The sequence below is a fragment of the Chiloscyllium plagiosum genome, unplaced genomic scaffold (genome assembly GCF_037043375.1).
Source record: "Chiloscyllium plagiosum isolate Xiang-an unplaced genomic scaffold, Cpla_swu_hap1 HiC_scaffold_14, whole genome shotgun sequence".
Classification (NCBI taxonomy): Eukaryota; Metazoa; Chordata; class Chondrichthyes; order Orectolobiformes; family Hemiscylliidae; genus Chiloscyllium; species Chiloscyllium plagiosum.
Window position 1 is genome coordinate 34,614,219 of NW_028270152.1, and position 12,088 is coordinate 34,626,306.

Genomic DNA, 12,088 nt, shown 5'->3' on the forward strand with positions numbered 1-12,088 from the left:
ACCCAAGGTCCCGGCTGAGGCCCTCCTTATGGGTACCGAACTTAGCTATCAGCCTCTGCGCGGCCACTTTCCTCTGCCGCCTGTCCTGAAGTCCACCTTGGAGGATGGTCACCCGAAGGTCCGAGACTGAATGTTCTGTACCACTGAAGTGTTCCCCAACTGGGAGGGAACCCTCCTGTCTGTTGATTGTTGTGCGGTGCCCATTCATCCGTTGTCATAGCCTTTGCTCGGTTTCCCCAATGTACCATGCCTCTGGGCATCCCTGGCTGCAACGTATAAGATAGACAATGTTGGCTGAGTCACATGAGTACCTGCCATGTACATGGTGGAAGGTGTTCCCACGCATAATAGTGGTATCTATGTCCACAATCTGACACGTTTTGCAGTGTGTTAGTCCTTGATTTGCTGAGTTACCTGGAATGGGACTTTCCTTTTACCAGTATAGCCACTCCTCTACTCTTGGAGCTAAAGGAGGAGAAGAATACCTACCATAACCCTCCTGCTGCAGCTTCAGATATATCTTATCAGTTAAATGTGTCTCTTGCTGCAGTGCGATGTCCACCTTTTCCATCCTAAGGCTTGACAGCGCCTTCTTTTGTTTAATGGGGGAAATAGCTTCCTTTTAAATTCCAGGTGCACCACCTGAATGAATCACTAGCCAGGGCAGCCCGTGCTTTCCCAAGAAGCAGCAGCCTACGAGGTGCGGGCAGCAAAAAAGACATTAAGTATAAAAACTATTCCTAGAAAAACTACCACAACTAAAAAACTAAATCACTACATTGGACTTAAACAAATACCCAAATAAACCCCAATTAACTCCAGACCTCCCCCCTTGCCCATAGGGGGCAATCTTCCCAATCCTTGTGACCATCCCAGCTCCTTCCAGCTGAAGCCATGCCCTAGTCCCAGGCAATGCACAGATAAAGGAAACATGTTATTTACATTCTGAGAGTTAACAATGGACACCCACTCTCTTTTTTCCCTCCCCCCCCCACCTCTTCTCCATTCATCTTAACCACAGATATAGCCACCCCCAATCCAAAAAAAAAGGACAGCAGCAAAAAAAAGACAATAACCAACCACTGATAAGTAAACCAGGTTTTACACCAAGGCAGTACAAAAGCTATAAAATCGATAACCACAAAAAAGGGAGGGGGGGGGGGAAGGGGCAGAAAAAGTCAAGAAAAACTGTACCATGGGCCATAACAGTGTTTCCCCCCCCCCCCCCCCCACCACCCCATAGCCAGACTACTTTATTTCAAAGAGTTCACAAAGTCCTTGGTCTTTTCTGCTGAATCAAAATTATGTACTGTCCCTCCGTGAGCGAAACGCAACACGGCTGGGTACCTCAAGGAATACTGAATGTTCAGGTCCCTTAATTTTCTCTTAACTTCATCAAAAACCTTTCTCTTCTTAATTATGGTTCCTGAGAAGTCTTGAAAAAAACATTATTCTTAGCCTTTATATCTTAAAGCCTGTGAATCTCTTCCCAGTCTTCTTGATGTTTCAATCACTAACTGTTTTACTTTTTAATGCTGGAGTTGCACTAGGACCAGGTGGGGGTGCGGATCCAGCCCAGACCTGGGCATTGGAATCCAGTGGGCCCGCTCAATACTCACCAGACCCAACTCCAACTCCAGCCCCAGGAACCTTGGGAGTCACTTTTCCAGGAATCCAACGAGGTCCTCACCATCTGGGAGACCCACGAACCATAAGGTTTATCATACACTATTGCTTTCCAGGTAATCCACTTGTTCCTGAAGGACCCAAACCTGGTCTTCCAATGTTCGGATCCTTCCTCCTGAGACCTCCACCACAGTCCCCGATGCTACGGTCCTCTGCCCCACCGCTTCTACTCTTTCATCCAGTGTTTGACTTTTTCAGCATGGCAGCTATTGGCTCCATCGCTGCTTCAATCTTTTCTTGAATTTTGGCAAACTCAGAGAGTAAATGCTGCTGCCCCATTAAATCCAAAGGAGCCACCCTGGGATTTTGAGCAATGGCTAGGAGTACCACCGACACAGTAAGGGATTGCCCCGCTTGCTGTACTCCTTTCACCCCTTTTCCTTTATTCAACTTCATCCTGATCTTAGAGCTGCCAAATCACAATTCTAGCAGCTCCAGATGTTCAGTAACTTTATATCATCGATTTTTCTCCTTCAGGTGGTTAACGAGGGTGGGGAAGGGGGGCTGAAAATCCACCTTGCCAGGGGGTATGAAACAGAGCTCAGCACAACAGACCATTCGGTCCGCTGCTATCTTAGATCCCCGTTATAAAGTACCTTTCTACATTATAACTGCAGTATGTCTAAGGAAGTACAGACGAGAAAATTTGTTCCTCCTTTCAAAAAGTTCTTAGCAATTGAAAGTCATTATTGTCAATTACGTAAACGCTCTCAGACAGACACCATAATTTGTAATAAATGCAGCAGCCAAGTGAACTTTTGGAGTATTTCATAATTTAATAACAATAAGTCCGTTTTCCACATTGAAAATTACTCAAACGTAATCAATACAAACAAGACTAAAAAGTAGTAATTAGTACACAAAAATTGATAATTAGGAAGAAGCATTTTGTTGCAACATACAAATGTTTTACTCTACAGAATAAGCACTTCCTGAAATTAGTTTGACAAATTATTCTATTGTTAACATGCTTGTGGGATTCAATTCCAGCGCCCAAGCAACATGAACTACACAGCACTGAAAGGTCAGTCACTATTTTCAGTGGTTACGTGCCTAATGTTTTCAGTTGCTGCAGATGCAGAGCTAACCTCAGATATAGATTCAAGCTTACTGTTCGTGTGCTAATTTTGTTTAGACAATATTTGGTTAAAATACCAATGTGACAATTACAAAAGCACATTCTGAACTCAGACTACTCTTCAGTTCTGCCCTTGAACATCATGATATTCAAAGCAAAACATTCATTTAGCAATCATGCAGAACCACATGTGGAGATGCCAGTGTTGCATTGGGGTGTACAAAGTTAAAACTCACACAAGACCAGGTTATAGTCCAACAGGTTTAATTGGAAGCAATAGCTTTTGGAGCGTCGCTCCTTCATCAGGTGGTTGTAGAATATACTCCACAATCACTTGATGAAGGAGCAGCACTCCGAAAGCTAGTGCTTCCAATTAAACCTGTTGGACTATAACCTGGTCGTGAGATTTTTAAATTCAGAACGACATATTTGAATTGTCCTGCATCTCTCGGTAGAATATCTAATAGTGGCTGATGAAATTTTAGTTTAAAGCACAGCTCTATAATTGAGCTTCACTCAGTTCATCCACAATTTTCATAACAATTTGCAGTTAAATTCTTTTAGTTTCAAACACAGTAAGGCCATCTACTCAAACTCTTAAGATAAAAAGTGGTTTGCGTACATACTGGTCTATGACCTGTCAAAGCTAGATGACACATGGCAGAGCCGACACATCTAATCAGATGGTTACAAGGCTTTATTTCACCACTAGATGTGACGAGCAACTTTCTGAGAAACAAGATGGTCCAAGACTATCATGCAAAGAAAATCTACTTCAAGTGTACCTCAGGATGTTGTGGGAAGTTAGGAAAGAAATTGCAGGGCCCCTAGCAGAAATATTTGTTTCATTTTTAAGCATGGGTGAAGTGCTGGAGTGCTGGAGGGTGGCGAATGTTGTGCCTTTATTTAAGGCAGGCTATAAGGAGAAGCTTGGAACTATAGACCTGCGAGCTTTATATCAGTGGTGAGTAGGCTGTTGGAGGTAATTCTGAAAGATAGGATTTACATGCATTTGGAAAGGCGAGGACTGATTAGGGATAGTCAGCATGGTTTTGTGCGAGGGAAATCGTGCCTGACAAATTTGATTGATTTTTCTTTGAGGAAGTGACTGAAAAAGATTGATGAGAGCAGAACGGTAGACGCTGTTTGCATGGATTTTAGTGAAGTCTTGACAAGGTTCCGCAACTAATTCGTAAAGTTAGATCACACAGAATTCAGGGTGAACTTGCGAATTGGATACAAAATTAACTTAAATGATGGGAGACAGAGGGTGGTGAAGGGTTATTTTTCAGATTGGAGGCATGTGATCAGCAGTGTTCCATGGAGATCCATTTTTGTTTGTCATTTATATAAATGATTTGGATTAAAATTTAAGAGGCATGGTTAGTAAGTTTGCAGATATCACCAAAATTGGTGGTATAGTGGACTGTGAAAAAGTTATAAAAGACTACAAAGAGATCTTGATCAATTGGTCAATGGGCTGTGAAGTGGCAGATATAGTTTAATTTGGAATCATCTAAGATAGTGCATTTTAGTTAAACAAACAGGGTAGAACTTACACAATTAATAGTATGACCCTGGGTAGTGTTGCAGAAGAGACAGACCTAGGGCATCAGGTCCATAATTCTTTGAAATTTGCATCACAGGGAGACCAGATGGTTAAGAATGTATCTGGCACACTTGTCTTAGTCAATCAGACCTTTGAGTATTGGAGTTGGGACGTCACGTTGAGCTTGTATTGGACAGTGGTGAGGCCTCTTCTAGAGTCCTATATAGCAGGGTGACTAGAACTGGATATGAAGGATATCATAAAATTGGAGAGGGTTCAGAAAAGATTTACCAAGATTTTTCTGGGAATGGAGCATTTGAATTCTAAAAATAGGATAGGACTTAATTCATTGGAACGTAGGAGATTGAGATAGAGATTTACAGAATAATGAGGGGCATAGATAAGGTAAATAGCAAGGGTCTTTCCCCAGGATAGAGGAGTTCAAAACTAGAGGGCATACTTTTAAGGTTAGAGGAGAAAGTTTTAAAAGTACATGAGGGGCAAATTCCTTTTTTTACAAAAAGTGATTCTTGTGTGGAATGAACTTCCAGAGGAAGTGCTGGTTGCAGGTACAGTTGCAATGTTTAAATGGCATTTGGATAAGTACATGAATAGGAAAGGCTCGGAGGGTTATGGGCCAAATGCAGGCAAATGAGACTAGTTAAGTTTGGGGCATGAACTATTTGGACTAAAGGCTCTGTTTCCATGCTGTATGACTTGATGACTCTACTTTTTTTTATAAAAGAGATTCCGTACAGTGTGGAAACAGGTCCTTCGGCCCAACCAGTCCACACCGACCCTCCGAAGAGTAACTCACCCAGACCCACCTCCCTCTGACTAATGCACCTAACACTATGGGCAATTTAGCATGGCCAATTCACCTGACCTGCACATCTTTGGACTGTGGGCGAAACCGGAGCACCCGGAGGAAACCCATGCAGACACAGGGAGAATGTGCAAACTCCACACAGACAGTCACCCAAGGCTGGAATTGAACCTGGGACCCTGGTGCTGTGAGGCAGCAGTGCTAACCACCGAGCCACTGTGCCACTATGAATTACTAAATACTTTGTATGGAATCACCCCTCTCCTGAAAAACAGACCCTGAATCTAAAATACTGAGATTTTTCTCAGCTAATTGTAATTCTGGTCAGAACAAATGGCAAGTTTCAATGACAACAAAATTAGCTGTTAGAGACTGGGTAGGGTTCCACATGTTGCCTCACTCACTTCCCCCACCGACTACTGGTCATCTTGGTATTTTAGTATTCTATGTGAAAGCTCATGGTGGTCTGTATTTCTCAGGTAAGAGAGATCGCCAGCTAACTTCAAGATGTACAAAAATGCAATGACCAAGAGTTAATATAAGTTTAAAAAAAATCCAAAAGCTTTTTAAAGCATTTTCCTGCAGGGAAACCACTGCTAAAAAAGACCACTTAAATAAAAGGAAAAGAAAGGGATGTGGAAATGAACAACTTATTCCAGAAATAAAGTCACTTCCTTTCCAGACTGGTGAACTGCAAACTCATGCCTAACAAGCCCCAGTTATGAGATTTAGTTGCCAGACTTCAATGATCAGAATTTCTTTTAAGAAGCTGAGTGTTTCAAACTTAGGATAAGAGGGTGTACAAATTGCAATTGACCATGTCCAATGCATAACAATGAAAATGGCATTTGTATAATGTCTTTAGCATAGAAAACATCCCAAGGGATAACAGATAGGCTTAATCAGTTAAAAATAGATGTACAAACAAAATGTCACAAATCTATGTTCATAAGTTGGGTCGAAATAAAAAGAATTGGAGGGAAGGAGAGGGATCAGTGGGAGAAGTTCCAGAATTGTCAACATGTGCCCTCCATAGCTGAATATACGCCTGCCAATGGGGAGGTAAAGACAGAGGGGACACCTAAAAGATTAGTCAGACAAACAGGCAGAATTTTGGATGAGCAAAATGGGAGCTAAGTCAGGGGAGCATGGTGGGTAAAATGGAAAAGTAGAGGGATGCACTAAGATACAACGCTTGACCTTATTTTGAAGTGAAGGGCAGTAAAAAGTGATTAAGGATACAGTTGGACATTGGCAAAAAAAAATGCAAAGCCTTCACATGATATAACAAGATCTGACGACAGATGACTAAGTGTACCAAGTATGCTCCAATCTAGACCTCTTCTCAAAATAAAACAACTTTGTTTGTGGACCTTCTTTAAACATCCCCAGCTAATATCACTTTTTGCTCCTATCCCAAGACTTGGGTTGAGATTGGTCTTAAAATACAATTTCCATTTCTTTCTGTTAAACATAAATTCAGTACCAATGATGATCTATTTTCTTTCTCCTGCTTAATAGAGCAGGATTGCCAATTCTGAAGGGTCATTGGATCTGAAACATTAACTCTGCTTTCTCTCTACAGATGCTGCCACAGTGTTGAGATTTTCCAGCAATTGCTGATTTTGCTCCTGTTAGAGATTTATAGGCTTCTACAAGATCTCCTCCCCCATTTTTTTGAACTTCGGTGAATACAATCCTAACCAAGTCAATCTCTCTTCATACATAAGTCCAGGCATCCCAAGTATCAATCCTTCTACAGCAACATGCTTCCTATGGGTGAAATGGTGGCACAATAGTTAGCACTCCGGCCTTACAGTGCCAGTGACCTGGATTTGATTCCAACTTCGCGACTGTGTGGAGTTTACATACTCTCCCTGTGTCTGAGAGAGTTTCCTCCAGGCACTCCAGTTTCTTCCTACAGTGTTAAATATCTGGCTCTGGTTGGGATGTTCTTTGGAAGGTCAGATGGGCCAAATGGTCTTCTTCAGATGCCTACATGTAAGGATTCTATGATTTAGATATAGAGGCCAAAACTGCATATATAACTGTGGCAAGACATCCTCTATCCTGTACTCGAAGCCTCTCGTAATGAAGGTCAACATATAGTTTGCCTTCTTTACAATCTGCTGCACCTGTATACTTACTTTCAGCAACTGGTGCACAAGAACAATCAGATCTTGTTGAACAATTTTCTGGACATAGTGGTAACAGACTTGAGCCTGATGTCAGATGCTAGAGAGATGCAAGTTCAAGCAAAATTCCTCTATCTTCCCTGGAATAATCATCAGTAACAACCACTGGGATCATGATAAGGAAGAAGCAAACCTCAGTTGTTCAACTGAGGAAGGGAACAGGTTGGTTTGACCAGAAATGTAATCTCTATGTGTAAATAAATGTTTCCAACCTAATGATTAGGTTAAAGAAGAACCTTTGCACTTTAACACAAATTTGCTGGCAGGTTGAGAGAAATTAAAATCTGCCTACACAGATTGAGGATATGATGCATATTACTCCTTGGAACAAAGAATGTTGAGATCCAGAATGCTGGGGAAAAAACCATATGTGGTTAAACAGGACAGCGATCCTTGTTGAAAAAAATGTCAAAATATAGGCCCTTTAGATATTAAAACGGAGCAATGTCCCATTTTTGCAGAAATTAAGCCTTAGTGATGTAAATCCAAATGATAAAAGGTCTTCCTATTTAAAAGGATTTACAGTCCTCACTCTATCAAGAACAGAATCAAAGGCAACAGTCTTCCACCCAGAGGTCTATCAGTCTTCCAAGTCTGAACAGAATACATTCTGGGAAAATAGCAAAACATCTAAAATGCCTAATTTGTGAAATCAGAGACTTAGGGGTTGGGATATGGTGTAATATTAAACACAACTACATTCATAAGTCTATTATGTTAATAATGGGGAAAACTTGGAGGGAGATGTTGCACAAGACTGGAGGGATCTGTAAGGGTTAATCGTAGGTAAAATCAATGACTGCAGATGCTGGAAACCAGATTCGGGATTAGTGGTGCTGGAAAAGTTCAGGCAGCATCCGAGGAGCAGTAAAATCGACGTTTCGGGCAAAAGCCCTTCATCAGGAATACAGGCAGAGTGCCTGAAGAGTGGAGAGATAAATGAGAGGAGGATGGGGGTGGGGAGAAAGTAGCATAGAGTAGGGCTTTTGCCCGAAACATCAATTTTACTGCTCCTCGGATGCTGCCTGAACTGCTGTGCTTTTCCAGCACCTCTAATCCAGAAGGGTTAATCGTAGGCATGCATCAAGCAACACCGAATTCACATAGATTTTTTTAGATTTCAAAAGTGTAAAATCTGTCATTGAAGTCTCCCTCAGTCTCTATCAAAGTCTATCATTCCGATGTAACTTGTGCCTGGCTGCTTTTATGCAATAAACTACATTTTGTTTAGCATTCATTAGACTACAAGGTGGGTTTCCTCTATCATATTAAACCTGTGAATCATTCCCAGAATAGGAAATGCGGCAACGAATCACTATCTCTCTACAGTACAAAATACTGCAATAATAGTAATACCTCACAAGCTTACCTGTACAATGCTTACAATCACGTGACCCAGTTTATGCAAACTTGTCTGAGAGTCAGACTGAAACAAGTGATCAGCCCACACCATGCCAACCTCCTGTCATTGATCAGACAACTCCTGTTCCTGCTAGCTGGCATATTCTCTCATATTCCACTCTCTGTATGTAGCCTGCATGATCAATCTTTGGCACTGCACAGTCTTCAGCAATTCATTAGATGACCACTGTTAAACAGGCCATGTATGTCATATCTACCAGTTGGTTTACCTTTCACCCATTAAGGCATTTGCTTGTTTTCTCTGGAAGGAGACTTATCTCCAGGCTTTAATATACCTTGGCCCCAGACGAGTCTGCTCATATAGACTACCTCTATGCAGTTTTGGTACTGTCCAAGTGACCTTATGATATCTATGCAGCACAACCCTGTGATCAATTGCACTTTGTCTTGCTGACAGTCACTGTTCAGTCCATCTCCTGCTGAGTTACAACAGTTAATTTAAACTCACATATCCCTTCAGAAAATAGGAAGTCATCATTGGAACAATTGGCTTTTCAATTGGGCAGGCTTCATATGTTTTCTTCTCATTTTGGCTGACCCAGCAAATTTAGAATTACTACCTACACCACAAATACAGAATAGTTCCAATCCAGCCAATTACCACATCAGTCTATTGTCAAAGAGATGGAAGGTATCACCAGCAATGCCATCAAACAACTCTTACTCAGCAAGAGCCTGCTCATTGATACTTGGTTTGGATTCTGCAATGATCGCTCAGCTCAAACCTTATTAAAAGATTTAGTTCAAACAAAAAAAAGAGTTAAAACTCCAGTGGTAAGGAGGGAGTGACTGTCCTCAACATCAATGGAGCATTTAACCAAACATGCCATCAAAAAGCCCTTTCAAAACTGAAATCAAGGATAATCAGTGAAACATTTTCCACTGGTTGTAACTAATCAAGCACAAAATGATCCAATTGTGTTGTTGGAAGTTAATCAGTTCATCTACTGCATATCACTGTAGGAGTTCCTCAGCATCGTGCCATAGGTCCAAACTACTACTTCAACTGCTTTACTAATGATCTTCCCTCTAAAATAAGGTCAGTTATGGGGAATTTCATGACCACTTGTACCTCTGCAGATACTGAAGCTGTCAGTGTCTTTATGCGGCAAGATTTATCCATCGTTTCACAGAATCACAGAACCCCTATGGTGTGGAAGCAGGCCAGTCGGCCCAAGGGGTCCACAACAACCCTCCAAACTGCATCCCACCCAGTCCGAACCCCTACCCTATCCCTGTAACCCTGCATTTCCTATGGCTACTCCATTTATGCTACACATCCCTGGCCACTATGGCCAATTTAGCATGGCCAATCTACCTATCCTGCACATCTTTGGATTGTGGGAGGAAACTGGAGCACCTGGCAGAAACCCACGCAGACACAGGAGAATTTGCAAACTCCACACAGACAACTGCTCAAGAGTGGAATCAAACCTGTGTCCCTGGCGCTGTGAGGCAATGCTAACACTCAGCCACCGTTTAATAAGTAGTAGGCAATGATCATTTTCTACTAGGCAGAAGCCAAACATCCATCTTGATGTTCAATGGCATTGCCACTGAATCTCCCATGATCAATATACAGGACATTAACATTTACCACAAAATTAACTGAACTAACTACTTATTTCCTGTGTCTGCAAGTGCAGATTGAAAGTTCTGCAATAAGTCACCTCTTGATCCCCCATAACCCGAGTAAAATACACAAGAAATGGGTCAGAAATCTAATACTATCCACTTGCCTGGCTGAATGCAACTCTGACAACACTCAAGACGATCAATACTACTCAGTGATCAGCATTGCATCTTCCACCTTTAATATTCACTTCCTTTACATTGCCAGCAGTGTCTACCATCAAGAAAATGCAATTTGCTGAGAATCCTTCCTTCAGCACATTCCAAGCTCACAACCTCGACCACCTAGAAGGACAAAGACAGCACAATTTATAAAGTTCTCCTTCAAATCTCATATCATCTTGGCTCAGAGTTACATTACCAAACCACCATTATTGCTGAGTCAGAAAGTGGCTCACCTCCAGATTCTTAAGGTAACTAAGGGTGGACAACACTTTACCAGCAACATTCTCATCCTAATGACAAATGAAATTGGTTTAAAATAACACATTTCAGGATATTTACCAACAGTATGATATAGTTGCCTGTTTGTGTGACTTTCAACATCTTTACTTAAGGTTTTATTTCAGTCTCAAACTATCTCAACTGGCTGAGCTGCAACCAGCTTTTCCTCCTTAAACATTTCAGGGTAGTTGTCCAGAGCTGCTAACCATATCTGTACATTTTGAGTTTGTGTTGTGTTTCACGGAGTTGCCACATAGAGTCTGTCCATCAACTGGATGTAAAAGGTAAGTTTGTGCCTTTCTTCCTGCTTTTACCTCCTACATACGACTTGCAAAGAAGTGAAATTGAATTCTTCCAAACTCTACTTCAAATGAATAGAGGGGGTGATATCAGCATTCATGAGAAGAAACACTTGGGAAGAAAAACACAAGTATTCATGATTTCTTTGTTTATAAGAATGCAATAGTACTATAAGTGTGGTTCAAAACCTCTCAAATCATTTAAACAAGTAATTATTGTTTATAGATTGTCTGCTTAATAAAGAATGCATAAACATACATACACTAGATTTTGTATTTCTGTGTTCTTGAACTCATGATTTTCCAACAATGTTTCAAGCAGTTTATGATGATGTGGAAGGCAATAGCCAAGGCTCAAAGCAACTGAGGGTGGGGGGTCCAAAGCAATTCGGATTAAATTTGCCATATTTCCCCTTCTTCACAATGATGTTAGTTTTTGTTTACTATCCCTATCCCTCCATCCATCCACACTTAGATACCAAGAGTTCAACAACTTAAAAATGTATGCCTTGTTTCCCTATTATTCCTAAACACACAACTTTCAACATTTCCACATGTCACAGCCATTCTCCATGTGATCCCAGATCCCGGTTTGGTATTCCTACAATCCCGTGCCTTAAGGATGTTACCAAATTCCACAACTCCAGCTCCCACCAAAAAGCAGACTCGAGTATAGTGACTGATATAGGACTATAATCCAAAGATGACAATCCGAAACGCACCAAAGCAGTTTAAGAATGAGAATTCTGTTTTTTGTTTGTTTTCTAGAGAATTTCAACAGAAACATCGACTGGTTCACTAAGCTCCACGAGGAACGAAACATTCTCAGGCAGCTTGGAGAGTGATTCCAAACCCACACCAAATAACACAACCGAGCAAGTTATTCAGTTATATCAAACTTCTTGGGAAGCTAGGGTTGGGTAACAAACGCTTTGCTAGCAACCTCCAAATACAGAG

At 41.4% G+C, this 12,088-nt stretch overlaps 1 protein-coding gene across 2 annotated transcripts in view; it reads right to left on the minus strand.

The window, feature by feature from the left end:
* LOC122558995 (FYVE, RhoGEF and PH domain-containing protein 3-like) overlaps positions 1–12,088 on the minus strand; it is a 218,663-nt gene that overhangs the window by 205,751 nt on the left and 824 nt on the right. The gene's annotated exons all lie outside the window — the stretch shown is intronic.